General features: G+C 54.3%; 1 pseudogene; it reads left to right on the top strand.

Annotated features, from left to right (window-relative positions):
* The first annotated feature begins 22,672 nt into the window (after positions 1-22,672).
* Positions 22,673-22,791, top strand: LOC112478407 (annotated as a pseudogene).
* Positions 22,792-27,206: the final 4,415 nt, after the last annotated feature.

The following is a 27,206-nucleotide window of genomic DNA, read 5'->3' as shown; positions in this document are numbered from 1 at the left end:
TCTGCTTCCGAGGTGCCCTCGGTCCTGCGAGTATTGACTCGAGGTTGGGAAGGACCCCCGAAGCTCAGACATCCCTCCCAGGTCTCTGTGTGGCAGCCCCTTCGCAAACTGATTCCACAGCCCTGCTTCTCAGCCCACGATCCTTAACGGGACGTCCGAAGGAGAAGGGGACAGAAGCAGACGGTCCCCGTTGGTCACCGCCTCCGAGCTCCAGCGGGCAGGGTGGGGACGCGTCTTAAAGGAGAGAGGGGAGGGGGAGCTCAGCGGGAAGGGAGCAGGAGTGACAAAGCCACCGCTCAGGAAAATCCAGGCAGGTTATGGAGGAAGGAGGGAGGGGACATTCCGCCTCCCGTGCCGAACGCGAAACAGCGACGGAAAACGTCGCCGTGATGTGTCGGTAGAGAAGAAACGGGGTCTGCTCCACGTCCCCTCGCCGCCCCCCGTCCCCCGTGCGTGTTTCCTGTGCAGGCAGCTCCGGGAGACGCTTCCTGCGAAGGTGATTTCCAAAGCCGTTCCCTCCTCCCCCTCCCTCTCACAAGGCAGCCGGCGTCGTCACTGCGGAGAGCCACCGCAAGGGGACAGCCAAGTACGACACATTCGAACGATGGCCCTTCCTCTTCCAACACACAGGAGAGCAACGCGTCCTCCGAAGAGTCCCTCTCCGTTTTTTTTCTAGAATCAAGAAGTTTCCCGTAATACATTGGCCTGTTTTTAAATCCACTTTCCATTAGCTGGAAGGAAGGAGTGGAAAAAAATACAATGAATCGTGGAAAGACAGGAACCTGGGTGTAACGGTCACGGGCGGGGTTGTGTAGGTGCGTGGAAGCCTCCCCTTCACAAACCACTGTGGTTATGTTTTTAGAATTAGAATTGGTCTCGGGATGGCCGGAGAGAAGGATCGAGAAAGGAACAGCTCTGCTTTTATTTTACGGTTCAGACCACAGGTCCGTTGACTTCCTCCATTCAGCAAATAAGCGTGTTGATCACCTGCCATATACAGTGTAGCAGGTGCCAGAGGGCGCCTTAGACAGTCCGTGCCCTCGAGAGATTAGCATCTGATTAGGGGACGGGTTTGCAGTTGGCTGTAACAGAAAGTTAAGCTCGTCACAGTCTCCAGGAAATCACAGTGTTACAAGGTGACATTCTGTAGGGTCGGGGCTAGGAGACACTTCATGGGGTTGGCTCAGAAATGACACGTATCACGTCGACACGTATTTCCAGAGCAAGTCGTGTAGCCAAGCCTGTCATCAGTGGGGCAAGGAAGTGTATTCGTCCCTCAGAAACAGACCCGGGAAATCGGGAATTTTCGATAAGAAGAGTAATGGAGGGGACTTAGGCACCAAACAGGAAACCACGATAAAGCCATAATAATTGAGGAGGATGACGTCAAATTGAGAATTACAAGGGGATCAGGGACTGAAGATGGATCTCAGCAACAAGCCTGTCATCAGTGGGGCAAGGAAGTGTATTCGTCCCTCAGAAACAGACCCGGGAAATCGGGAATTTTCGATAAGAAGAGTAATGGAGGGGACTTAGGCACCAAACAGGAAACCACGATAAAGCCATAATAATTGAGGAGGATGACGTCAAATTGAGAATTACAAGGAGATCAGGGACTGAAGAGGGATCTCAGGTCCAGGGGTGTGTTTAATTGCATTGCAGGCGTCACCCCCAAAGAGCGGGAGGGGTAGCTTGGTTAATAAATAGTTTGGGGGGGAAATTGACTGGAAAAAAATCACTTAAGAGTCTCATCTTTTCCCATATGCCAAATAAATTTTATGGCATCACGGATATACATGTATCGGTAAAATCATGGATGGATTAGAAGGAAATGGGCATGATGTTTAGGGTGCGGACGTTCGTTCTTTCCAAGTATAAAAACGATCGAAAAAAATGCCTAAGAAAAAGTAGCTTGGTCATTTAAACGTTTCAATTTTCACACGTGTGTTTTTTCCTATAGAAAATGAAAAGACAAAGATGAGCTATGGAAATAAGTACTTGTCCACATGTTAGAGTCATATTTTTAAATGTGCAAAGCCCTCGCGTTAACTAATAAAAATAAGACTGGGATCCTAAAAAAAAAAAAACAAAAAGGAGCAGAAACTACGGAGAATTCCCAGAAGAGGAAATATAATTGGACAATGAAGAATTGCAGATGAGAAGCTGAACACGTTGTCAGCCTCAGCAGTACAGAACAAATACAAACCAACGGCAGGAGACAGCGCGTCTCGACTTACTCAGTGGGTGTGTAAACGTGGATAAATGGATCCGTTTAGGTATGTGTCCACACACACGCGGATGTGTGTATATGTTTACTTAAATATACACGTCCATTCGTAAGTCAGATAACGCTTCTTTTATTATGGAAAATTGAACGTTCAGCTCCGTGTATCTGCCAGATGGATTTAGCCGTTGTTAGCAGTTTGCCATGATTGTTTTATCATCTGTCCGTCATCTATCAAGCGATCGATCCACAGAGCTGCATGCGTATGTTTTTTGCCCAGTCATTTGAAAGCAAGTCACCGACGTGACCATCCTCCACCCCAAACACTCCTTCAGCGTGCATCTCTAATAAATAACAACTTTCTCCTACGAAACACAAAACCCCCCCTTATCACATCTAATAAAGGTAACGATAACTTCCTCGTACCGCTTAATATTCACATTTCTCTAATTGTTCACAAAATATGTTTCTTACCACGTTTTTCAGAACAGGGACCCGGGAAGTCTCTCTCTTTGCATCTGATTTTGTTCCTTCTCGTCCCCCGCCTCTGCCCCACCATAACACTGACTTTCTCAAGAGACGGTGTTCGACACGTCTTTAAATCAGCTGCGGGTTCCTGGCAGGCGAGGCAGTATTTTATTTCTTCAGTATGTCCCCGAGTACTTAACGCAGCCATGAATTTGGAGCCGAGAAAGTGCACTCAGAGTGGTCGCTTGTGCTGTGGTCACTAGGAGAGTCTGGGCAGATGGGGACGGGCGCCTTTGTCCTGGTTAATTTGCCGGTTAATTAACTTTCATTCCACTTTCAGGAGGTGACCCTAAAACATTCGACTTCCGCATTACCTGCTCTCACCTACTCGCTCCGTTGCCCGGGGTGGTAGAGGGGGCTTTGATTTGGTCTCTGTCCTGAGGCCCACACAGGGACTGTTGCCCTCACTGACTTCACAGGTGATGGGCGAGCTGCAGAGCGGCTCGACCGGGCGCAGGTGAATTCTCCCAGCTGGACGGCCCTTCCTTTGCCTGGGGCCCCGTTAGGTGCTGTCGCAAACACCGCCCCTGGGGACCTTCCCTCACTGTTGTTTTTTAATCACCGGTGTTCCGAGTGGACACTTGCTGCCACCCGCCATCAGGGCGAGGGCTTCTGTCACCCTCCTCTGTTTCGGAGGGTTCGGCTGATGAAGGGGACGCTAGGACAGCAGTTAGGGACCTCCATATATTCCCTTCCGGCCTCCTTGCCCTCACCCCATTGCCCGCAGGTCATGCTTTTCCCCGTTCTCAAAGTTTAGCCTTTGGAGCCCTTTCTTATGTGGATTAGGGCTTTCCGGGAGCCTCGGGGACGGCTTCAGGAGGAGCATCCAGCATTGTTTATTTGGAGCCTTACAGCATTGAATTGGAGCCTTACAGCATTGAATTAACATTGCACGTTTGGGAGGAACTCTCGGGCGTCAGAGTCAGGTTCTGCCAGCGTGTCGCGCATCAGGAGAAACGAGAGGATTTGGCTTCGTGCGCCGAGCTCCAAGCGCTTGCGCTTCCTCACGGCCCATGGTAAACGTTTCCTGGAAGGTCCAGAGTGAGCTGGTTTCCAGCCACCGGGGCATCTTAAAATAGATCATTATGGGGAACGTAGAAGTAAAAGGCATCATTTCTGGGAACTTTGGAAGCACAAGGAAGTGCTCTTGACCGACAGAAAGGGCAATGGGGAGAAAGCAGAGCCTGGGAGCTGGGCAGCCTTCAGCTCAGGACCCCCTAGGGAGCTCGTCCTTGTGGGAGGCCCCGGGGGACTACGCGGAGCTCAGAAGGAGCCAGAGGGTGGCGATGCTGGTGGTGGTGCCGATGGTGCCGATGCTGACGAGGCCGATGGTGACGGTGACGGCGATAAACGGTGGGGACGATGGCGAGGATGACGCTTAGGTCTCTTTAGGACACCTAGCTGCCTCAGAATCTGAGCACATGTACGTATTTGTAGTAACACCCCCGTTTTTGTGATTGGGGCAACAGAATTCTCGTTACTAAACAAACAGCGGGGCTGTCACCACTCGCACCCCTTCTTCTGTCTCCCTGCACCCCACCCCTTGCCCATCTCAGCTCCGTGTCCGCTTCTCAGCAGCCGCACTCCACCCTCTGGACTAGGGAGCGCCCCCTGGCGGCTGCTCCTGAGGCACCTGCCAGCCCGGACGGATTGCACTTGAACTTGTGTTTATCCGTCCTGTCCGTCTATCAGCTCTGGGAGTCCCCACACCTCGTGTCCGCCTCACGTCCATGCTGTTTCCCAGTCCTCCCGGCAAGGAGCAGGTGTGCTCACGGCAGGGGCGTGTCAGTGAGTGTGCAAAGGCGGGAAGAGCCGGAAGCGCACCGGGGCCCCCACACGTGAGACAGCCAAGAATCTGGACAGCTCATTGACAGACAAAGCAAACACGCACCACGCCAGGTATGGGAAACGCCTGTTAAAAGGTCGACCTAAATTGGATTCAAAGAAATGCCGATTAAAGTGACGTTTCCCACGTCCAATCAGCAGCGAGGAAAATAAAAGAGTACGCAGTACTGTTGCCGTGAAGGAGCGTCTCGGAAAGGTACGGTTTTGGGGTGTAAACTCTGGAAACTATTTAGCAATAGTATCAGAGCAGACATGAGGATAACGATCATCATGGGCACAACCCGAACCCCAGTGGTTCCATCTGCGGAGGTCCCACCGTGAGAGCGATATTTGTATTATTTTACGTGTGTTGACTCATCCCCACACTATAAAACTCCTCTGGGCGGGCCCGTTGCCAGCCCATTTCATAGCCATGGAAACGGGCAGAAAGCAGGGACTTGTCTTATCACACGGATAGTAACGGGTGGGATCTGAACCCCAGGCAGTCCTGCAAGATCTGCTCCCCTGTCCTGCCCAGGAAGGCTGTGCCCTTGGACCCCACGTTTCACGGCTGGGAGTCTAGCTCAAGGGAACGTTTCTAAATAAAGGGGACCACGCGCGCACGTGTTCACGGAGGCGCCATTTCTCCGAGCTCCCTGTTCCCTCAGTTATTCTGTTGTCGTCAAAAAGCCGTTCATGGTGGGTAGGAAATGCCGCGAAAGATGGTTTTGTGGAGATTTTACATGGCGACAAACTCAAGACTTAAGCTATGACCCCCAAACTGCGTAATCGGAAGGATATAATATTAAGGAACAAGAGCTAGACCCAGAATTAAACGCATAGCCACGCTCTCAGAGGTGAAAGCGTCCCACACAGCTATGCCTAGAAAAGACTGGAAGGAAGCCCATCAACCAAAGTGATCGCGGTTGGCTTGGGCAGTTTCCATTTCTCCTTTGTACTTTTCTAGAAGTGTCTGTCTGTCTGTCTGTCTGTCTGTCTCTCCCTCTCTCCCTCTCTCTCCCTCCCTCACTCTCTCCCTCCCTCCCTCCCTCCCTCCTTAGGACTGATGTCCTTATAAAAATAGGGAGAGGCACCACCAGATCTCTCTCTCTCTCTCTCTCTCTCTCTCTCTCTCTCTCTCTCTCTCTCTCGCAAGCACTGTTACTTTTAGAATTAAAAAAAAATATTTAAAATAAAGAAAAACAAGGGTTTTGTGCCGGGACCCGTTGGGGGGATGCAGAAAGGAAGAATTAAAGTTAAACCTTGAAGAAAAGTGGATTGATGGACGTTTCAAATCGTGCTGAAATCTGGAGATTGAGAAGAGGGAGGTCTCACCGAAAACGTGGCTCCAGGAGAGTGCGTGGGCCCCGTCACCTGCAGAGGCCTTTGTGCCTGGTGAGGGCTCACTGCAGTGTCCTCTAGGGCTGATTCTGGGAGGAATAACTACCCCGGCAATGGAGAAAGCCGGGGAAAGCTTCTCCCCTGTCCTCCCGACTCCCCCCGCCCCTGCCCATCACTTGCCTCATTCACCTCCTAGCTTGATTTGAAGGCGAGAGGGGTGGGTCATTGTCCTCCTCCTAAGCCAGGCCATGCCTCCGGGGCCCCGCAGTGGCAGGGATGAGTAGTTCTGGGGAAGACCGTATGGTCTGCAGAGCCTGACAGCTTTGTGAGCTGGCCCTTTACAGAAAATGTTTGCCGATCCCTGCCCTGGCCCAAGCTCTTCTTCCGAGTGTCTCTGTTACTAGGAGATGACAACAGAATTAGGAAGGATGAGGGGGATTAGGTGTTCGGGGAGTCCTCCGTCGCTGGCTTGAAGATGGAAGGGCCACGTGGCAAAGGACTTCGGGAAATGAGAGCGGCCCCCCAGCTGACAGACACCGAAGACACAAGGACCTCAGTCCCACAGCCCTAAGGATCTGAATTCTGACTCAGCCACACGACCTTGGTAGAGGACCCCAGTGGGTCCTCTTCAGATGACAGTGCAGCCTGGTGAGACCCTGAGCACACGACCAGCCACGCCACGTCCAGACCGCTGACCTACAGAGCCGTGAGCTAAGAAACGTCGTTTGAAACCACTAAGTGGGTGGTTAATTTGTTACGCAGCGTAGAGAGCTAGTACAGCCGGTGTGAGAGGGCATGAGGACTGAGCTGTGTCACACCGCTCCTCGTCACCCCCGGGCCTCCTCCCAATCTGGCTATTGCTGCCTGACACCCTCCGCTGGCCCCCTCCGCAAGGTCCAACCGTGACCTTCCCTGTCCTTTCCTTATTCCAGCCACCACGGTCAGTATCACTTTGGCTCCCTGTTTTGCTACCTGCAGACATTTTCAGCTTTGTGGGCCATGTGATCTGTCACAGCTCAACTGTGCCCTCAGAGCCAGGAAGCAGACATAGACGGCGTGTCAGCAAACAATTGTGGCCGTGTGCCGATAAAACTTTATTAACAAAAACAGGCTGTGGGCCCGCCAGCCTTCCAGGTGCCATTCATTCAACCTCCCGTCCTCTGTCCGAGGACCCGTTAGTCTTACTGGATCGAGGCTGCCGACTCTGGCTCAGCTGTCTATTTCCAGTTGATCTAAAGTGGATTTCTGATCGACATGTAGTAATGGGAAGGCCTGGGAACGTCCGGGCTTAGTTCTGCTTGTCAGTGACTTTTCAAACGCTTCCCTTCTGTCTGATTTCTGTTCAAGTGAAAGGAAGAGGCCCCTGGAGCCTGACGCAGAGCCACCCTTTATCAACGAGCTCGGGCCACGTTCGGCCCGTGCATCTCAAGTCAGGGGTCACAGCTGGAAGCGTTTTCCAGGGAAATTCAGAGTTGTCAAAGGCATTTATGCGCTATTTTATCGGAATTGGTTAATTTATGCCTTATTTACCTTGCGGATACGATCTGAGAGTTAGCACTGGGTAACTGCTGCCTGTTTTTCTGTTCTACGTTGTCAGAAAAATATGTCTCTTTGGCTTAAAAAAAAAAAAAAAGAGAGAGAGAGAAATGGATCTTTGGAATGAATTTTCCACCACACACGACAGGAAGTCCTCAGTCGCCATCGACTGTGTTAAGTCCAATCAAACTGGTTCGAACGCTTCACCCGAGGCTGCAGAATTTAGAACCACCCTTCTGGGATCGGCGTTGCTGGAAGTCAGCGGGGGAGGCGCGGGATAAGCCCGCTCGCTGGACAATGCCGACCCCGGGAGGGGGACCGCGGCATCACGGGAGGGGGACGCCTTGCCGCCACCGCGAGCCGGGCCTGCGAGCGGGCGCTCGTGGGGCGCGCGCACCCCGTCTTGCCTCGGTCAGGGAGCCCCGAGTGGAACCTGCCTTCGCTGCTGCTCGTCTTTTCTCATTGTTCTCCAAATAAAGCGGGCCCGGTACCCAGGTGATGCCTTCGAAGGCATTTTCCCAGCGGGGGACGGGTCTGGGATAAATACCGAAGAGAGAGCTGGCCCTCCACGTGCTTTCAGTGCAGACAGTCGGGAGCCCTCGATAAATGCAGGGACAGCGGGGCGGGTCAGAACCGAAGTCAGCGTGCTGCCCCGGCCAGCTTCGCCGAGGACAGTCCTCTCCGGACGTCGTCACCTGTGACCGGGCGACACGATGCAATGGTTCTCCCTTTGCCTTTGTCCGCTCATCTCTCCCCCTCTCTCCAGGCTCCTCTCTCTCTCTCTCTCTCTCTCTCCCCCGTTTCCTCTCTCCTTCAGGGACAAGCTCTTTATCTTTAACAAAAAAAATACTTTTTACTTTGCAGCTATTATAGACTCCACAGAAAGTCGCAGAAATAGTGCACACCGTCCTGCGTTCCTGTCACTCGGCTTCCCCCACAGTTAGCGCCTTATGTAGCGGTGGAACAGTGTCAAAACGGAACAGGCGTGGCCGAGCCTGTCGTTCATCCTTCATCTCTTAACGGTCACATTGCCAAGTAAGCCGATTCCATCTTCAAGATTCTTAACTTGCTCGGAGAATAGTTATTTAATATGTATGTCTTTCTGGTGAGGGGCGCCCTCTTCCCCCACCTGCTCCCTTCTGGCTGGTCCCATCGGGCCTGCGCCGCCCCCTGAGAGGTGCCTAAGGGGGGACATGGGGGAGACTTGAAAACCGAGCTCCCGGTCTCGCCGGCACCTTTGGAAAACGGCCCCAGACACCTCGTCTTAGCCGGTCTCCATTTATTTTCATCTGATGAGTGAGAGGGGATGAAACAGGGACGAGCCCACCGCTCCCGGTGACAAGCTCCGGTTACAGATCTGATGAGACAGCTGTTCCCCCCGGGGCCGTCTGCGTGCGTCTGCCAGGTGGGCAGCCCCCCGCGACGTGGATCGTTGCCGGCCCGCTGCCCGGTGTCCTGCAGGGGCCAGGGGACGCGTGGCCTGGTCAGTGGGCCAACGACCAGAGTCGAGTCTGCTGGGAAGCTGGGCAGTGGACAAGGTCTCTCGGTCCTCACACTGGCCGCTTCTGTGACCCGATGCGGTGCGGTCCTCCAACAGCAGATGGCTGTCCCCTGATTGAACTCGATTCCGACACTATCTACCCGGAGATAGTGTAGGCCCCACGGACGGAGGGCTCAGTCCACAAAACTCACCCCGCCCTCAGCTGCCAGTCACAGGTCCACGCTGTCACCTCTGCTTCTGACTGCCCGGCTGTTCATCAGAGGGTCCCACAGACGCGTCCTAGATGGCTCGTGGACCGCGGGAAAACAGTTCACTTACTAGGTTTCTGGTTTACAGAGCAGGGTACAACTCAGGACAGCCAGATGGCGGAGAAGCACGGGGCAGGGCAGGGGGACAGGCGCGGGGCTTCTGTGTTGCCAGCACCTCTACGTGGTCACCAGCCCGGAAGCTCTCAACCCCATCCTCGAGTTCTTCTGGAGGCTTCAGCACTCGGGTGTGATTGATCATTGGCCATTGGTGATCGATTTGACCCCCAGCCCCTCTCCCCTTCCTGGCGGTGGAGAGGCGGGGCTGTGAGCTCCAGCCCTGCGGTCACGGGCTTGGTGCCCCTGACGACCAGCCCCCATCCTTAGGGCCTTCCAAGTCACTTCATTAAACTGCGGTTCGGGGTCACAAAAGGCACCTTCATCTCGCTCATCGCTGAGGAAATTCCAAGCGTTTGAGGAGCTCTGTGCCAGGACCGGGGATGGAGACCGAATATAATTTCTAATAAATCACAATATCGCGAGACGGAATCCACTTTTTTTTTTTTTTTACGTGTCCCCGTCTGTCTCAAACCAGCCTTTCCGGAACATTCCGTTGCAGCTGGTGAATGGACTTGAGGTTTTCTTTCTCCTTCTGAGCAGACGAAGGCGACCGGGCCGCTGGGGAAACAGTGCCTAAGGATATGAGAACAGGCCCGGAGTCTGTCTTGGCTGAGGTGGCAGCGTGGTTACCTCGATTGGGGCCGGCCTTTCGGAGACGCATTTGAAGCGAGGCCACCCTCGTCAGCGTGGGGCGAAGGCGACGGGGAGAAACCTTTCGTGACAGCCGCAGTCCTCCTGGGCCTGTGACAGCACATCTAAGTTGTTCGCAAAGATGCCTCGGAGAACTCATCTTCTTTACGCTTTCCGATTGAGTCCATTCGTTTTACGTCACGTGGTGTAAAGCATCCAGGAACGATCCGCTGCCAACACGCCTGGGGTCTGGACGGAAAGCCTTCGGCGGGTGCATTGGCACCTCCTGAAGGCTAAGGTCACGCAGTCTGCACTGGGATGTCGGCCGTGGGAGTGACTGCCAACCGGGTGACCGCCAGCGTCAAGGACTCACCGTCCATGGGACTTACAGCTGGAAGACCTCGTGTCCGTTCCTTGGCCTCTCGTTCTTCATCCGTTAAATGGGGAGCGAGAAGCAGAACGACAGCCCCCAAAGATGCCCGCACCCCGATCCCCAGAGATGTGCGTTTGTTGGATTACACGATGGAGGGAGTTAGGATGGCAGCTGGCTCGAAGGCAGGGAGAGCATCCTGGAATCCGCAGGTGGGCCCAGGGTCTTCACGTGTGGGAGAGGGAGGCAGAGAGGAGATGGGACGGATGTACCGTGGGAAGGAGCCGGCTCGCTGTGGCCGGCTTCGAAGACAGCGGAAGAGGCCCTCAGCCAAAGGGGGCAGGTGGCCTCTGGAGTCCGGAGAAGGCCAGGATGTGAATTCTCTCCTCGAGGCTCTGGGAAGGGACACACCCTGCGGGCACCTTGCTTTTAGCCCCGCGAGACTGAACACAGAACAGAAGACAGTGCCTTTCTGTGGTCGTCGGCCACTGGGTTTGTGGTCCTTTGTTACAGCAGCACGCGGGGACGCATGAGGGGTCCCCACTCTTGGGGTGGCGGCGAGTATCACGTGGAAAGCTCTTACAGCGGTACACGGCTCGGCATAACCCTGGGAATGATGGTTTACCTTCAGTGACATAAATCCACTCGTCCTGAGGGACACCCACAAGCGAGTGTCAAGAGGAGGGGCGAGCCAGGGTGGCTGCAGGGGTGCAAATGAAAACCCCCAGGATCACGGTCAGGAGCATGGAGGCGAGAGAGGACAGACGGTGACGCCCAGAGTCAGGTGGTGTGGGAGGCGTGACAGCAGGGACCCGAGGGGCCTCGCCTCCCTGGGCACTGGACAGTGGACCTGCCGAGCGGGGCCACCGAACCTGGCAGCCACCAGCCACACGAGGCTCTGGCACAGGTTTGGTCCGACTCTGGATGGGCCGCAAGTGTCAAATGCACACTGGGTTTCGAACACTTAGGACACAAAAGGGACGTTTATAATTAACCATTTGTTACTCTGATTACATGTTGAGATGGTAAGATTTTGGACGTACTGAGTTACAACACCTCCTCGTTAAATCACTCTCACCTACCTCGTGATGCGTTTTTAAACGCGGCTACTAGGAAATTTGCAAGCGCGTCTGCTCGTGCTCACGCCATGCTGGAGCTAACCGTGCCGCTGAACGTGCTGCCCGCTCTGGGATCCTGTCTCCTCGTCCGTAAAACCTTCAGGGTCTGTGCAGGGCGTCCTGGGGTTTGGCGCCCAGACGTAGTTCGGGGAGCAGAAAGGTACGAGGGAGGAGAGGCACGAGGAAGCCGAGGCTGGGGCTGCTTTCTCGGGAGGCTGACGATGCAGGCTGGGCAGGAGAGGGGCCACGGACCCCAGCCACGCTGCCGCCGCGGGCGCCCGGCCGGGGCACGGTCCGGGAGCGGGATGGATGGCGAGGGAGCGGGCAGACGCACGGCGGAGCGGGGAAGGGACGCAGGGCGGCTCGCCCAGGGGCACGAAGGTTTCAGAGCGAGGAGCTGGGCGGGAGTTAACTCAGGAGGGGCCGGGGGACAAGGAACGGGGGAGAGACAGACGAAACGCTTAGCCCACTTCTCAAAACTCTGCCTTGACGGACAAAGGACGTAAATCGGGTCCTGCAAAGGATGGCAGTGAACGGGTGCCGTGGGAAGTCAGCAGGGGGACGGATTGGCCGCAGGAGGAAAGTCCGAGCCGGGCCGTGATTGGCGGGGCCACAGCGCTTGCTGCAGAGGGGGGGAGGGGGCTCCGGCCGGTGGTACGTCCGCCGGGTGGGGCCGCGCAGGAAAGGCCCCAGACGCTGAGATGGAAGTGACGCCACCTCAGCTCCAAAGAGATCAAAATCAGAGACAAAATGAGCACGCGCTAACCAACCTGCGGTCCCAGGGTTCGATCCTGCGACTCAGAAGGGAGTCACAGTCTCTTAGTCCCCCCCAAACCTCTTGGGGCTGGAGCACCCTTTGCCAACCGCCGGTTGCAGTATCGGGGTTGGGGGCAGCGCCAGAAGCCCCTCCGCAGCCAGCCCCGGAGGTCCGCGGCGTGTCCCCTTTGAAGTCCTGCTCCTGCCTCGCCCCTCACGGGAGCTGTGACCCTCTCTGTCATGGTGTCCCTGCTTCGGACAGAGGCCCAGGGAAACCGCCTCCATCGTTTTCATACATGCGATGCCGTCACCCGGTCTTGCCTGCCTGGTCAAGGCACCGGTCCCTGTCTCTCCCGGGAAGGGGGGTGGCGTGGCCGGGTTACACCACTGTCGCGTTGACAGGTGGGACCAGTCGGGGGTGGTACAACCTCGAGGGGCCGTCTCCTCCATGCCCTGGTTCCATGCGGAACCCCCTTATCCTTTCTGATGGGGGACCCAGCCTGCCAGCGGCTAACGCCACATCACCGCCCTTCCCAGCGGGCAGCTCCCCCGCCGTCTGTCTCCTGTTGCCACCAGACCGAGGACAGCGTGTGCTCCTTCTCCTGGCTCCTGGCCCGCAACTCCGGCAAACAAGATCTTGGCATTTGGTGAGAAAAACATAGGAGGCTTCTTTCCCCCACTGCCCCCTCCCTTTTAAAAAGAGTCAGCCTTTGAAGTGTTGATTTTCCTGCGACTTCGGCTGGAGCTCAGAGCAGGAAGTGTCTCCTGCCCCTCGCTCTGTTCCTCCCCCGCCGTCCTTTGTCCCCACCGTCCCTTGTCCTCTCTCTGTGGCGCAGCCCGCTTTGCCGAAGCGGCCAGCAGTGGAGCCGAAACACCGCCGTGTGGAAGAGCAGGCGGGGCCTCTCGTCCTTCCAAGGAAGCCTCGGCGCCCCCAGCTGGAAAAGCCCGTCGCTCACGCCTCGAGCCTGCGGGCCGCTCCGACCGACGGGCGCCGCATCCGGATGCGCTGACGGACACGTTTAATTTCGCAGAGGCCAGAGGTTCTCGTAGAGGTTCATCCCGTCTTCCTGGGGAGGACCTCGTTCTTAGCCGGACGCCGAAAGCAAAGGAAAAGTCCGAGCAGCGGCACCTGCGCGTGTGGCCCTGGACGGGTCACGATCAGCTCTGCCGTGCCTCGTCCCCTGAGCTCTAATGCTGATGAAACCAGGCCGCAGGGAGGGTCAATGCTGGCTTCACGTGACAGTCACGTGACGGTGTGTGGCACCGATGGCACTGGCGCTCAGGGCTCCGGGCGCCGGGCACACTCCCGCCCCGCAGCGGCCGGCGTCCCTGGGGAGGAGCGGGGAGGAGCGTCTCAGAGGTCCGGCTCGTGGGCCCGGCCCAGTGCCCTGGCCCTGACTGTCCGGGTTGTTCCTTCTCATACTTCACCCTCCGGCATTGGCCCTGGGCACCGACACACAGGACTTGACAACTGGCCGTTCAGTCGCGCGCTCCGTGTTCGGTGGGACGTCCTTTAAATCCTGGCGCTGATCTGAGGACACAGCTAGCGGCCTGTTGTCTTTAGAGGGGCACGAGGCTGCATTCTTCTCACGGACCTGCCGGGGTTCCCTCAGAGGGTCCCACAGGGCGCCGTGCTTCTCTTTGAGGGGCGGGTGGTGACACGCTCCCCGCGTCCTGCACACCAAGGCCCTCCCGCCACCCGCTGCCTTCAGCGTTGTCCTGGCTAACGAGACCCAAGGGAGTGTCTCACAGCCTTCACGCCCCCTCCCGCAGCTGGTCATGGCCGGATCTGGAATGCGGGCCGTGCTGGGCTCCTGGCCCCCTTCCAGCTCCCCGATCCCCTCAGCTGCCCCCTGGATGCCCACATCTGTCTGCCCACGACTCCCCGGCACTGTGCCACATGGCACTGCCTTCAGCATAAACATCTCTGGGTGACACAAGATCGATGCCTCTGTAAAGACTTCCCGGAGCTCACACAATGCCCCTTTTGTAGGAATTCAGGTCTTACTGCAGGGCAAGGGCAGCTGGAACGGAGCCCGTCACCCACCCCGCGGGCCCCCTCCTCACCCCGAGTTTCCAGAATCAGGAACTCGGAGCAGCCGTTGGTGCCTGCGTCCCTGCCGGCCTTCTGCTCTGGGCTGATCGCCACCAAAGGCAGACCGCAGCCCTGAGCTGGGCCACGCCGGCCCCTTACGGCGGGGTGGGGTGGGGTGGGTGGCCACGCTTCCCCTGGAACGCATGGCCCGACCTTCGAATTCGGAGCCGAGAGCCCCGACCGCCAAGAGCTTCGACTCTGCTAAACCACCAGTGACCGCACAGCGGGGGGAGTGTCCTAAGCCGCATCGCCGTCCGGGCAGGGACCTGGCTGTGTGTCCGTTTTCTATGGGAAATGTCTGAAGTGTCCGTTTCACCTTACGGACTGTCGGAAAAGTCCCTGGTGGGCTTCGAGAGGCGGGAGAGCCTGCGGGTGTGGGGAAGCGCCTCACTCCAGTGCGGGGACAGGCGGCAGGGGCTCGGGGACCAGGTGCAGGAGAGCGGAAAATACCAAAAATTCATCTCCTTCGTGCCTGGAGCTCCCTCGGGAGCCGGGCCCAGCCGGAAAGGAAAGCGGCTTCTGCTTCCACCCTCTGGGGTGCACGCCCGTCCCTGCTCGGTGACGCATTTTCTCGTCCCTTCTCGTGATAAAGCTAATGTGTGTTCACCGCAGAAGAGTCACAGAGGATGATGGGAGGCGAAGGGTGATCAAAATGCAGCCGGGAGCCGTCTCTCTATCAAACGCCCCTCCCCCCGAGAGACCCACGGCGGACTTGCTTTTTTTTTAATTGAAGTGACATCTACTTGACATAAAATTAGCACGACATTTTACACGTTCACAGTGTCGTGGGACCAGCACCTCTGTCTAGTCCCACAGCGGTTCCATCGTCCCAAATGTAGCCCTGTACTATGAACTCTTACCTATCTCCTTCTGGCCACCCCCCATTTTAATATAGTTAATCGCGCCCTGATTTTGTCACTTAGTTAAAAAATTTTATTTCCGATCGACACGACTGCACATAACAACTTAGATAACGCTCGGTGCCCGTCCCGTGTCATCGGTGGCTTCTCACGGTTTATTGAGCAATGTTGTCGTTTCTGGGGGTTCAGGTTCTGCTGCCGTGAGGACCCTCCCTGCACACAAAGCTTCGACCGGGAGAGACGCTTTGAAGCAAATGGCCAAACCGAAGTGAAGAACCAGGGAGAGGTTCTCGACACACTGCCACGTCTCTTTCTCTACACCCCATTTTCTTGCTTCACCCAGGGACACGAGGCAGGAGGTGGGGTGGCCCCCTTGTGACCTTGAAGGGCCATCCCCCGTCAAAGATGGAGAAGCAGGAGAACAGTCTGTCTGGGATGGAAGGCATGTTCTAGCGGCTTCGGAGGCCAGCTTTGGGGCCAATGAATACAAACGTCAATGAAGAAGATGTGGAGTCCACAGAAGGGAGAAGCTGTCCCAGTTGGGAAGTCGGCAAATGCCTCGTCGGCGGAGATCTCAAACGGGAGTGGAACGCCTTTTGGGGGGAATGTGGAGGGGAGGACGGAATGGCCTTCCCTCCCACTCCCAACGTGGTTTTACGACCGGCTCTAATGGGCATCTCTTCCTGTCTTTGGGTTCTGTCAAGTCTGAAAGGTGGCCATGGGACTCCCCACGTCCCTTCTCTCAGCAAGGGTGTTAGAATTCATCTCATTCCCGTGACTCCAGTGGGTCGATGTTCCCTTTAAAACTGAGCTCGGATTCCCCCACCCCCGAGTCCACACTCATCAATCTTCCTTCTGCGGTTTTTATTCAAAGGTCTTCTGTGTGTATTAAAAATGCAAAATATCTGCCCCATGCCAAATTCCAGAAATGCGAAAATATGAAAAGGTTGGGTTTTTAAAGGTTTCTTATGACAGCTGCCACAGCGGTCATTAATATGTAAATTCCATTGGCTGAGAAGGTTGACTTTTGGTCATAAAATGCCTCTTTCCTCCCGATAATCCTGTCTGACTCTCCAGCTGTCTGGAAACAGAATAGTGAAACAGAATAGTTTAAAACCTTTGGAGCCAAATACTTTCTTTAAAAAAAAAAAAATCCAAACTCCATGGCAAGAAATGTGAGACCAATTAGTTAATTATGCGAGGAATCCTGGAGTACCAACCTTGAATAATAGTAAGACCTCACGTTTGCATAGCATTTTAAGACTTGGAAAAAGTACTTTCCCGTATGTTATCCTCCCCAATCCCTAGGAACGTGTGACTTTATTGCTGCGACCTTGCTCCAGGAGTGTAAAGACCACCAAAATGTGACACCTCAGCTCTCCAGCGTCACCGCCACATTCTTTTCCTTAGCAAATTAATTCCTCGTGAGGAAATGCAACCTCAGCTTATTCAGATAGGTCGACGTGGGACCTAATGGAGAGAAAAGAAAATGACGCATACGCTTTAAAAAAAATCTCTTAAAATCCTTCCTTGGCTTTCCATTGTTTTGGGATCGAACCCCCCCTCGCCCCCGACTCCAAATTTTAACACGGTTAGCAAGGCCCAGCATGATGTAGCCACCGTCAGCCGCTCCTCAATCTCATTTCTTGTTAATTTCCCTTGACCCTTCTTTCCTCGGTCCAAACTGGCCTTTGGAAAGTTCTTGCAGTGTATGCCACGTCTCCTTCCACTTGTCCCCCACTGTCCTTCTATACGGCCCTTCCCCTGCTCACTGCCTGCTCATTCAGTAGTCACTTCCTCGGGGAAAAGACCCGCCCCTTCTCCCCATTGACATTTATAGTCATTGTTCTATATCTTCCTAGAAACAATGTTCCTTTCCTCCAGAGTAGGAGTAAATAAACTATAGCCCTCGGGCCAAATCTGGCCCTCCATCTGCTTTTATAAATAAAGTTTTATGTGCACACCGGCACATTCACTTATTTACATATTGTCTATGGCTGTTTTCCTTTTTAAAAATGTATGTATTTTCTCCAGCTTTTTGAGGCGTGATCGACAAATAACAATTGTATATGTTTAGGTTGTACAACACGCTGTTTCGATATCCGTGTGCGTTGTGAAATGACTGTCACGGCCAAGCTAATTAACGCATCCATCACTGCACATAGATAGCCCGTTTTTTCCCGTGGCGAGATCTACAGTCTTAGCAATAATCCAGTATTATTAACTCTGATCACCATGCTGAGATCCCGAGAGCTCATGCATCTTTTCACTGAAAGCGTGTGTTCTCTGACCAACACGCCCACTTGGCTCCCCACCCCCAGCCCTGGCACCCACCATTCTAACTCTCTCTCACTGTGAGTTCAGCTTTTTTGTGGGGAGGATTCTGCATGCAAGTGAGATCGTACAGTCTTTGTCTTTCGGTGTCTGGCCGACTTCGCTTAGCAGAATGTCCTCCAGGTTCATCCTTGCTGCTGCGAGTGGCAGGGCTTCTTTCCTTTTAAGGGCTGGATAATAGTCTACTATCTATGTGTCCACCACATTTCATCTGTCCATCCACTGATGCATGCGTGGGTGGTTTTTCGTCTGTCGGCTGCTGCGAATAATACTTGGGGCTGTTTTCTTGCAGAGCTGAGTAGTTGCAGCACAGACCGTATGGCGCACACTCCCTAAAACACCAGCTCTCTGGTCCTTTATGCAAAAGTCTGTCGACCCGGCTTCAGAGCATTGCTATTGGTTTGCCGTGCTACGCTTGTCATTCAGATTATGTGATTATCCATTGCCTCTTCTAAACTGTGGGCTCTGAACTTGGCAGTTGCTCAATAAATGGCGTTGAATGAAAGGGGAAAAAAATGAATGGGAAAAAAGAGGAATTTAAAAAAAAAGAATGAAAGGAAACGAGAAAAAAAAAGATACAAAGGTCGGACCTTCTTGCGATGATCTGTGATGCTAAAAATTCTGATCTTTTGCGAGAAGCCGTCATGCTCCGTCTTCACCAACCCTCCTTCGGTGCTTCTGGCCTCTTTTCTCAGCGTCATACTGAGCCGTCAGCACGACAGACTGAGGCCGGAGATGGGATCGAACGCCGTCAGCGGGTTCTAGATCGGGCGTGGACAGCTGTTGCCCACCCTGGCCGGGCCCGTTCGCATGGTGCTCGGGGATTCAGAGACCACGCCCTCTTCCCAACTGGAAAAGTGTATCAACTTCAGATGGGGCTGAGGTATTCTAGGTAAATCTCCTCCCGTCTTCGAGAAGGACCAGATCTCGGTCGTGGATCTCCGTCGACACCAGGTAGAACAGACGGATCGCCACACCAAACCCTGCCCTGCACTCCAGGCCCCAGAATCCCGAGACTGAATGAAACAGCTCTTATTTTTAAGTCACTGCATCTTAGACTGGCTTGTTACGCAGCCGTAGCTCACTGGAACGTGGTATGACTGAGCTCATGACAAAAAGGTATTTCGTTCAGGTCGGCACTATGTGGCCAGTCACTGAAGTTGCCTCGCCGGCTCCCCCAGGCGGCTCTGGGTTGGCATAGCAAACAGTTTCAGGCCCGTTTTTCCAAGTGGGGAAGTTAACTCGGGTTAAGTCACTTCCACAGCCGTGTCAAGGACCAACAATGCGCATGTATTGTGTTGTCACAAATGGGACTACAAAGGTGCTTTGTTTTAGAGCTTGTGGAGGGCGGGGGGACAGGAACCTTTTAAAACAGCTCTCTCTTTCCAGGCCAGGAAACCTGTGACTGTCCAGCATTTAAGGGGAACACTCAGAGTGTTTTAAAGGAAGTTTCCAAAGGCTGGACAGGACCGTGTCCTTCGGCGGCTGCCAGGGAATGCTCGAGGTGGAGGAGTCGGGGTTTGACGAATAGATGGAATAACGTTAAGGGGCCAAGCTTCCGATCCAGAGCAGGGAGACTGTTGGCAGTCCAGCCCCGGGCTCCACCGCAGCCTTCCGCATGTCTGCCTCCCGCTTTCCCTCCAAAAAGACTCTTTTCCTGCTAGAGGCCAAGACTCACGGCACCGACGGTGTCTTGTTGGGGTGCTCTGTGTGAGTGGGTGACCGGGGACAAACGTGGAGGTAGTCCCCGGTACCCTGGACGTCTCGGTGAGAACGCATCCCCCTGACGTTCGTACATTGTGACAAAGGACTCATCCCAAAGGTCCAGGGACAGCGGCCCTCATCCCACGGCCGGAGCAGCCGACGGGAGACCGTTGGAAGGTGGAGGCATCGTCACTGCCAGACAGAAGGATAATTTTGCAACGGCAGCTTGGAGGCCGAAGAAAGAAAGAAAAAAATAAAGAGCTGGAGAGAAATGCCTGGGGAGTTGGCAGGAACGAAGGCGTAAAAATTCAACCAGAAACGGCCACTGGAGTTTTCAACCAGAGAGCGATTCTGAACTGAAGTGAATGAACCAGAACTAAAAGTCTAATTTCCTTCTCGCGTTGAAGGCAAATTGAAAATCTCAGTCCTCCCTGGATCCCAGTGGAAATAATTGCTGGCTCCCTCGAAAACAGAACGGAGACCTGGGCCATTTCACGCCGGGGGCTTCTCCTCCGTCTCCTCCTGTCTGTCTGCTCGTCACGGCCCGCCCCCACCCAGGCACCGCTCCCCTGCCCGTGGTCACCAGCCTCCCAGGCCACGGTCACGCGGCAATTCCGTTTTAGGTCCCGCGAAGTGACTTTGGCATTTGGTTTTCAAATGTCTTCTCTAGCTCAGTTTGAGCCTTCTTCAGGATGGCTCGTGGGAAAAATGCCAGAGGCGAGCCGAGTCGTCGCTGTGACCCCCCAGCAACGCGGCCCTGTCCCCCGCAGATGCAACAGCTTGGGCTGGAACCCTGACCCACGGGCCACCAGATCTGGGGGCTCGTTAAAAACGCCTTGTCCCCTCGTCTGCGTGCCGTGAGGGTCTGGAAGGCTGGCAGCCACGGGAGCGAGAGTCTGTTCCTGTGGAAAGAACTTCGCAGACCCAAGGTGCAATCATCAGTTGTGTTAAGGCGAGAACAGAGCTCGGCAGGCATCACCCCAGCCCCGCACCCTCCTCCAGAAAACCTCGGGTCATGTCAGCCCAATGCGGCAGAGGGCCCCTTCCCAGCCCTCCAAAACACCTTCGGGGTGCGTGGTCCCAGCGCCTAGGGCAAGACGTCCCGGAGACAGAACAGCATTTAAAGTGCTTCTGGGGACTATCGATAAAGCCCTGGGAAAATCAGCGTGTCCCCACGCCTCCAAAGCTGACTGTGGCGGCAGAAGCTGAGGTTCTGTTTCTTCAAGTAGTGGGGGCCCACTGGGCCCCGAGCGCCCAATTCTGAGAAGCACACTGTCTGGGAGGGCAGAGGGAAGGGAAGGCCACTTCTGCCCGGGGAACCACAATTAGGGCTCCCAGACGGGGTCTTTGGGGGCTGCCGTGGGGGTGGGGATGGACGCATGTCCTTTAGGACTGTGGTTTCTAAGCGATGTTCTACAAGGCCCAGGGGTAGAGGGGCATGGTGCTTGGGGTGCCAGCAGCGCCTGGCCGTGCCCTCCCACAGGGCGAGCGGTCTGCAGGGAGAGAGGACGTGCCTGCTCAGAGCTGACAGTGGCTCCCGCAGGCCCAAGGTGAGACCAGCGAGCCCAGGGAGGGGGGACAGATTTAAGGCAGCGCTGACTTTCAGGTACAAATGCAGAGGCCTCTGCCTCACACTCATCCCAGCTCTGGCCCCAGACGACTCTTGTTACCTGGGGTCCCAGAACCGCCTGCCCAAATGGCCCAAGCCTGGGACACACCGCCTTGCTGGGGTGTGTGTCCCCAGCCCTGAGGGGTGGCCAAGAGTCAGCTTTAAGAGGAGTGTGGGAGGGGCTGGGGTCCATGCAGAGGGGCGGTCCTTGGGGTGCAGGATGTAGGATGAGTCCCTCGCATCCGGTAAAGGGACAGCAGGGCCTGGAGCACCGTCGTCTCGTTCAGCACCCTTCCGACATAACATTGACAAAACAAACCCACTTCGTGGCCAGTGCCATGTGCAGTCGACTCCTTCTCCCCGTGTCTGTGTGGGTTTTGTCCCGAGACCTGGGCTGGTGCCAGCATCCCAAAGGCGTGCAGTGAGGTGGCTGGTGTGTCCATGTTGTCCTGGTCTGAGTGAGCGTGGGCGGGTGTCAGTGGCCCTGGAACAGAAGGGCCTCCCGTCCTGGGTGGGCACCGCCTGGTGCCCTGAGCTGCTGGGAGAGGAATTTAAAACCCGAGCGGTTATCGGGGTTATAGCCGTTGGATCGACAGACGTGACCAGCGTAGGGAAATCGGAAAGCGCCTGGAGGGACATCGGCTGGCACGCGCCGAGACGCGCTGTAGTGGCTGCCGTCACCCTCCGGCTCGCGAAGAAGCTTTTCTCCCGAAGTTCAGCCGTTTCTTTCACGTGCCCCTGTGGCGTCCAGGATGTCAGTGTGGGCACCGTGGGTGTCCATGTTCTGTTCTCTCCACGGTGTCCCGACGCGGGCTTGTGGGATTTCGTGGGTGACCAGTAAGCAAGCGGTCCCCCAAGTGTCGTGCCCACTCTCCTTGTTCAACTGTGAGGTCCACTGGGGCCCCGGGCTCTTAGGCTCCAGTGAGAGGTGCCTCGAATGGCCTATGGGGTAACGGGGTGTGCTGGGAGGAGACTGTGCGTGTGCATGTGTGTGTGACACATGTGCGTGTGCGTCTGTCTGTCTATATATATACGTATATGTGTGTGCATGTGCACGTATGTGTATGTATTTGTGTAGATGTGTGTATGACTGTGTGGTGTATATGTGTGCACATGTGTACAAGGTGTGTGTATATGCATGTACGGTGTGCTTATGTGTGTATATATATGCATGTGCGTGCGTGTGCGTGTGTGTAGGCGCGTGAGGTTTGCGATCTCTCTTCACAGTCACTAAAAGCACAGCTCAGACCATTTCTGGAGGTGGCGTTTTGACCCATTTCCTGTTTGTCCCGAGAATACTCGCTGGTGGCTCCGGCGGCTGCAGCATTCACCCCGAGGTCACTCGCAGATCGCAGTCCTAACCTCACCCCAAAGTCTGCCACAAAATGTCTCTCTTTTATTATTATTTTCACATCACTCTAGTATGTCGATAGTCTTTGGAAACAAATGACACAGGTCTGTCTATAGCATTCTGTTTTCAGTAGTGCCATTTCCATTTACAAAACATAGTGGTTCTTCATCGCTGAGAACGTCAAATCCTAGAAAACGCGGTGTTCCTACGTAACGCTGCAGCGAGCCGCACTGTTTTCTGTTCTCAACGGGACATGGGTTAAAGACCGTCCCATCCTCTTCCCCATTCGGGATGCGAGTTCCAGAGAGAGGGAGTGACCGTCCAAGGTCACTGCCGTGCCAGGCCCCGGGGCTCGTCCTGCGGCGTCTACGGCGGGAGAGAGAAGCTGGCAGGTGGCTCCCCAGAGGTACCCTCCATGCTTGTCCCAGCACCCCGTCGATAAACTCCCAGGCAAATCAGCTTATGTCTCTTTTGCGTTGCAAGGGAGGGAAACCCTAACTGGGTTAAGAACAAAAAATAACTTCTTGTCTACAGCCTTGCCACCCCGAACAAGCCCGATCCCGTCTGACCTCGGAAGCTAAGCAGGGTCGGGCCCAGTGAGTACTTGGATGGGACACCACCTAGGAAGACCAGGTGCCGTAGGCATAAAAAATAAAAGTAATAAGGGATTGTGAGCTGACAAGGTCCTTGCAATCTGTGAGGTCAACCAAGGGTTGCCTCACCTAAAAAAACAAAACAAAACATAACTTATTGTCTCATTTGACTACAGTTGCCAGCTTGGGGTATAGTTGGATGTAGGGGTCTAAACAGTGTCATCGAGATGCAGTTCTGGACTCTCTCTTTTTCTCTCTAATTCTTCTCCGTGTTGAGTCCATCTCGGGCTCTTCCTGGTGGCCGCTGGCAGTGGCACTCTCACCTGTGGTGGTCACCGGATAACGGCCCCAGCTCCAGGGCTTTAAAGAGAGTGAGTGCCTTGGTCCCAGCATGCCTATCGCTATCCGTGGTTGCTCATTGGCTCTCGTCAAGTCACATGACTGCCCTTGAACCAATCGCCGTGGCCCTGGGTCCTGGGTCCCTGCTGCCCACCTGGAGCCCCATCTGAACCCTCTGTGTGAGAGTTAGGCAGGGAGTGGCTCCCCAGAGGGAAAGGGGGATACCTCTCCAGGAAAAAGGAACAGATGCTGGGCAGCAAATCCCCAGATGTCTGCTTGATCAGCAAACCCTATTATGTTAAAATAAAGATATCAAGCACTCTCGAATGTGTCTAAACCTGGGGGCACCCCAATCCTTTGTCCATCAGTCCATCTGCATGAGTGATGGCCTTGATTTTTCTAGGTCCACAGGGTCCATCACGTGCCTCCACAGTCTTTGAAATTTATAAAACTTTTTTTACATCCAGAGTGGGGCCCAAGGTCCAAAAATTGCTTGTTTAATTAAATGAATTACTTAATACTCTAAAGCTTTGTGATGATATAAAGTACAAATTTTATATACCCGGAGCACAAGAAGTTTTAATAGACTCGACCTGTGTTCCAAATTAAAACAATGTTAAATTCCTTTGTAACCCTGGTGGTGGTGGTGGGTGTGGGGGAGGGAGGAAAGAAAAAAAAAAAAAGCGAAAAAAAAAAAAAAAAAAAAAAAAAAAAAGAGAAAGAAAACCCCTCTTATTTCCAAATCACTACCAGTGGAATTTTAAAAATTATTTACACACTTAGCCCTGAGTCCCTTTATACAGGACGAGTTTGGCAGGAAGGCCCGAGGCAGTAATTTAAAACAGAGGTCGGGAGTGTGTATCAAGAACTCCCCAGTTTTCCAAAATAAATGTGCTATCAGATCTACAGACGAGGTGACTTTTCCTAAGAAAAGACCGTGACTTTGGAAGCCGGGAGCCGGTCGGTGCTGCGTGAAGGGAGCTGACGGACGGCACAGGGCGGTTACTTTCTGTGGGTTCCAGAAAAGAGGAAGAGGAGAGAAGGGGCAGCTGCTCATCGCAGATCATGGCGTTCGAATTCGGGTAGAGCTTATGCGCTCACGTGGAATCGTGAATGTGCAGCGATGTCGTGTGTTCGTTTCAATTCACTAGTCAGTGTCTAAGAAACTTTATATGTTGAGTTTTGTTCTAAAATACCGGGAAGACTCCACTCTCTGCCTGCCGACGTGGACATTGCGAAGGTGACAGAGAACGGACGTGTCATCGGGTTGGGGACATAAGTCAGTAAAGGCAGGCGTCACTGTCGAATGGCTGCGTGAACTTGGGCTATGTAGAAACGCGTTTGGAAAGGCTGTGCTGGCAGGGAAGGAAGGGATGGCATCTAATCTCGTTGCCCCTAAAATGTCTTTCTTGGAGCGAGCATCTGCCGATGACGCTGCTAGGGCCCCACCAGGGCGTCGTTAGCTCGGCTCAGCCTCCAAAGGCCACTGGTTGAAGCCTCGTCCTCTGATCCACTTTGGCCACCCAGGAGGCCGGAAGTGCTGGTGGATCACCACCCGCCCCGGAAGCCCCCAGCTGACTACTCCAGCACTTGACGTATGAATCCCCAGGTCCCTTTCTTCAAAAACGACTTTATTCTGGAATAACTTTAGACTTACAGAAAAGTTGCAGAATAGCACGGAACTCCATGAACGCTTCGCCCAGCTTCCCTGACGTCGAAATCTTACACCCACAGCACAACCGAGACGAGGAAATCGACACCATTGGCTCAGCAACAAACCTAGTTCGAGTTTCACAGGTTTGTCCGCCGATGGCCTTTTCTGTCCTGGCAGTGTCCATCCAGGATCCCACTCTGCAGTTAGTCGTCACGTCTCTTTGGTCGCCTCTGATCTGTGACACTGTCTCAGTCTTTCTGTATAAGTCGTGACCTTGACGTTTTTGAGGAGCGCTGGTCAGTGATTTCTGAGAGTGGCCCTGCATTTGGGTTTGTCTGATGTCGTCCCGTGTTGAAAATGAGCTTATGCATTTTCGGCGAGAACAATGTCACCATGAGCGGGGGGACTCGTGCTGCTGATAAACCTCAAGACGAGGGGCCTTAACCTCGATGCCTTGGTCAAGGTTGTGCTGCCAACTTCCTCCTTTGTAATATCATCATTTTTTGCTTTGCAATTAATCACGCCCTTGGGGGCGACACTTGGAGACCTGACAAGTGTCCCATTTCGCCTCACGCGTTGGCCTCCCAAGCTTAGCGACCGGTGGCGGATCTTGCCTGTAGCACTTACCCGCGTGGTGTTCGCCTAACGGTGGTTTTATTGTTCTTTCATTGACTTATTTGGAATTTGTGAATTTATTATTTGAGTTTATATTTGTTTAATTTTATTTAGATATCTATTTTGCATGTAATGTACTACACTTATCAATGGGAATGCTAGTTTAACAAAGGGCCATCCGTTCCAGGCGGGGTAATTCTGGGGCATCGTCACTCTCAGTGTAGCTGGCACGATGTGACAGATCCTTCACTGGCTTGTCCCCTTTTTGCACAGGTGAATGGTAGCATAAATTCACCTTTCTGTGGCCAGTCCTGGGTTCCCACACAACTGGACACTTAGGCTGTTTTCTAGAAGAATCGAGAGAGGCCAGCAGAGGCCGATGGGGTTGTGAATAGCCAGAGGTGCTACATTTTAGGCCGTTGAGTGGCTGACTGAACCAAGGCGTCGGAGCTAAATGGTGGCAGTGGGACCTTGGCAGCTGGCTGGAGGACCGATGCGTTTAACAGATTCCGGAGCCAGGCCTGGCTTCTGTGTCAGAGAACGCAGTATCTTCCCCTTCGGTTTGTGGGAGACCTGACGGAGGGAGATAATCGTGCCAAGTGCTGTAGTGTTGTCTCGCGTGGGGCGTCAACACAGGTGAACCCGAGTAGAGAGTCGCCCCCTATCCCCAGCGAGGTCACTGGGAGTTGGTGAGAACTTGGGCACCTCGTTAGAAAGGGGTCAGGATGAGGATAAAACAGCAGTGACCCAGACTTCCCGCTGTCTCTCTCACCCATTTTGAAATTTACACATCATTGTAAACTCAAAATATTATCGAGGGAAAAAAGACATTTTTTCATTTTCAGGGTCCTAGGCGGACAAAGAGAAGGAAAATGAAGGTGTGATGAGAATTGCAAATCCATCCACTAAAACTCCTGTGTTATCCAAAACCGAGTGTGAATCAGGATTTTTCTGGAATTTTGCAAACCAATCCATTATCTAGATTTTCTGTTGAGGAACACGTGCCGGCAGTGTTTGGCGACACACTCTGCCATCACACACTATTTTCTACACTAGGTTGTAGGAGTATTCACACCAAGCTGGAGAAAGACAGGGTCACCTCACGGCCGGTCAGCCCAGGTTTTAGGCCAGACGGGTTTTGGGAAAACTTTTGGTGTTCAGACAGTGCTGGATTTCGGATTTGTGGATAAGGAGTCCTGGACCTAATCTCCTCCCCCAAAGCCCGCGAAGCCCGCGATGTCCTTCCTCCTGCGCCACAAGCGTTCGCATCAGCATCTTTGACGGGACCAAGCAGACGACGTTGCTCCCCCATTGCTTGGAAGCCAAGCTGTGCTTTGGGGTGAGACGCAGGAATCGATGACCACACGGTCAGGAGGCGACGTCGGCGAGCTGGAGAAGCAGGCATGAAACCGAAAGTCAGCGCGGGTTTGCCCTCCCTCCTCCCCAGGGGCTGGCGACACCCCCTCCCTCTCCCCACTTTGTCATCCCTCAGGATCTGCGGCATCCAGGATACCCAGAAATGGCCCATTTTTTTTGGAGAGTGCATCAGGAATGGAGGGTGGTTTGGCAAGGAGAGAGATATTTCACTGCAGGGAAAAACGTACATCCGTGGTCGGTTTGTTTTCGTCTTAGTCCACAGTCTTGTAGGGGGCAGGCCCAGGGGGCTCGAATTGCCCTGCACCATTTAGGGAACAGCGCTGAGGCGTGCAGACGGGCCCCCCCAGACACACGGGGATGCCCACCCTTTCCTTGCACGGAAGACACTTTGGATAAGGGTCTTTCAGGCTCCCCCGCTCCCGTTGATTTGGAGGTTTGTCGTTAACCGTGACATTGGCCACTCAGACCCTGGTGCTGCCGGG

The sequence above is a fragment of the Pteropus alecto genome, unplaced genomic scaffold (assembly GCF_000325575.1).
Source record: "Pteropus alecto unplaced genomic scaffold, ASM32557v1 scaffold213, whole genome shotgun sequence".
Taxonomy (NCBI): Eukaryota; Metazoa; Chordata; class Mammalia; order Chiroptera; family Pteropodidae; genus Pteropus; species Pteropus alecto.
Note: the sequence above shows the minus strand (reverse complement) of the source record. Positions and strands in the feature narration are given on the sequence as shown.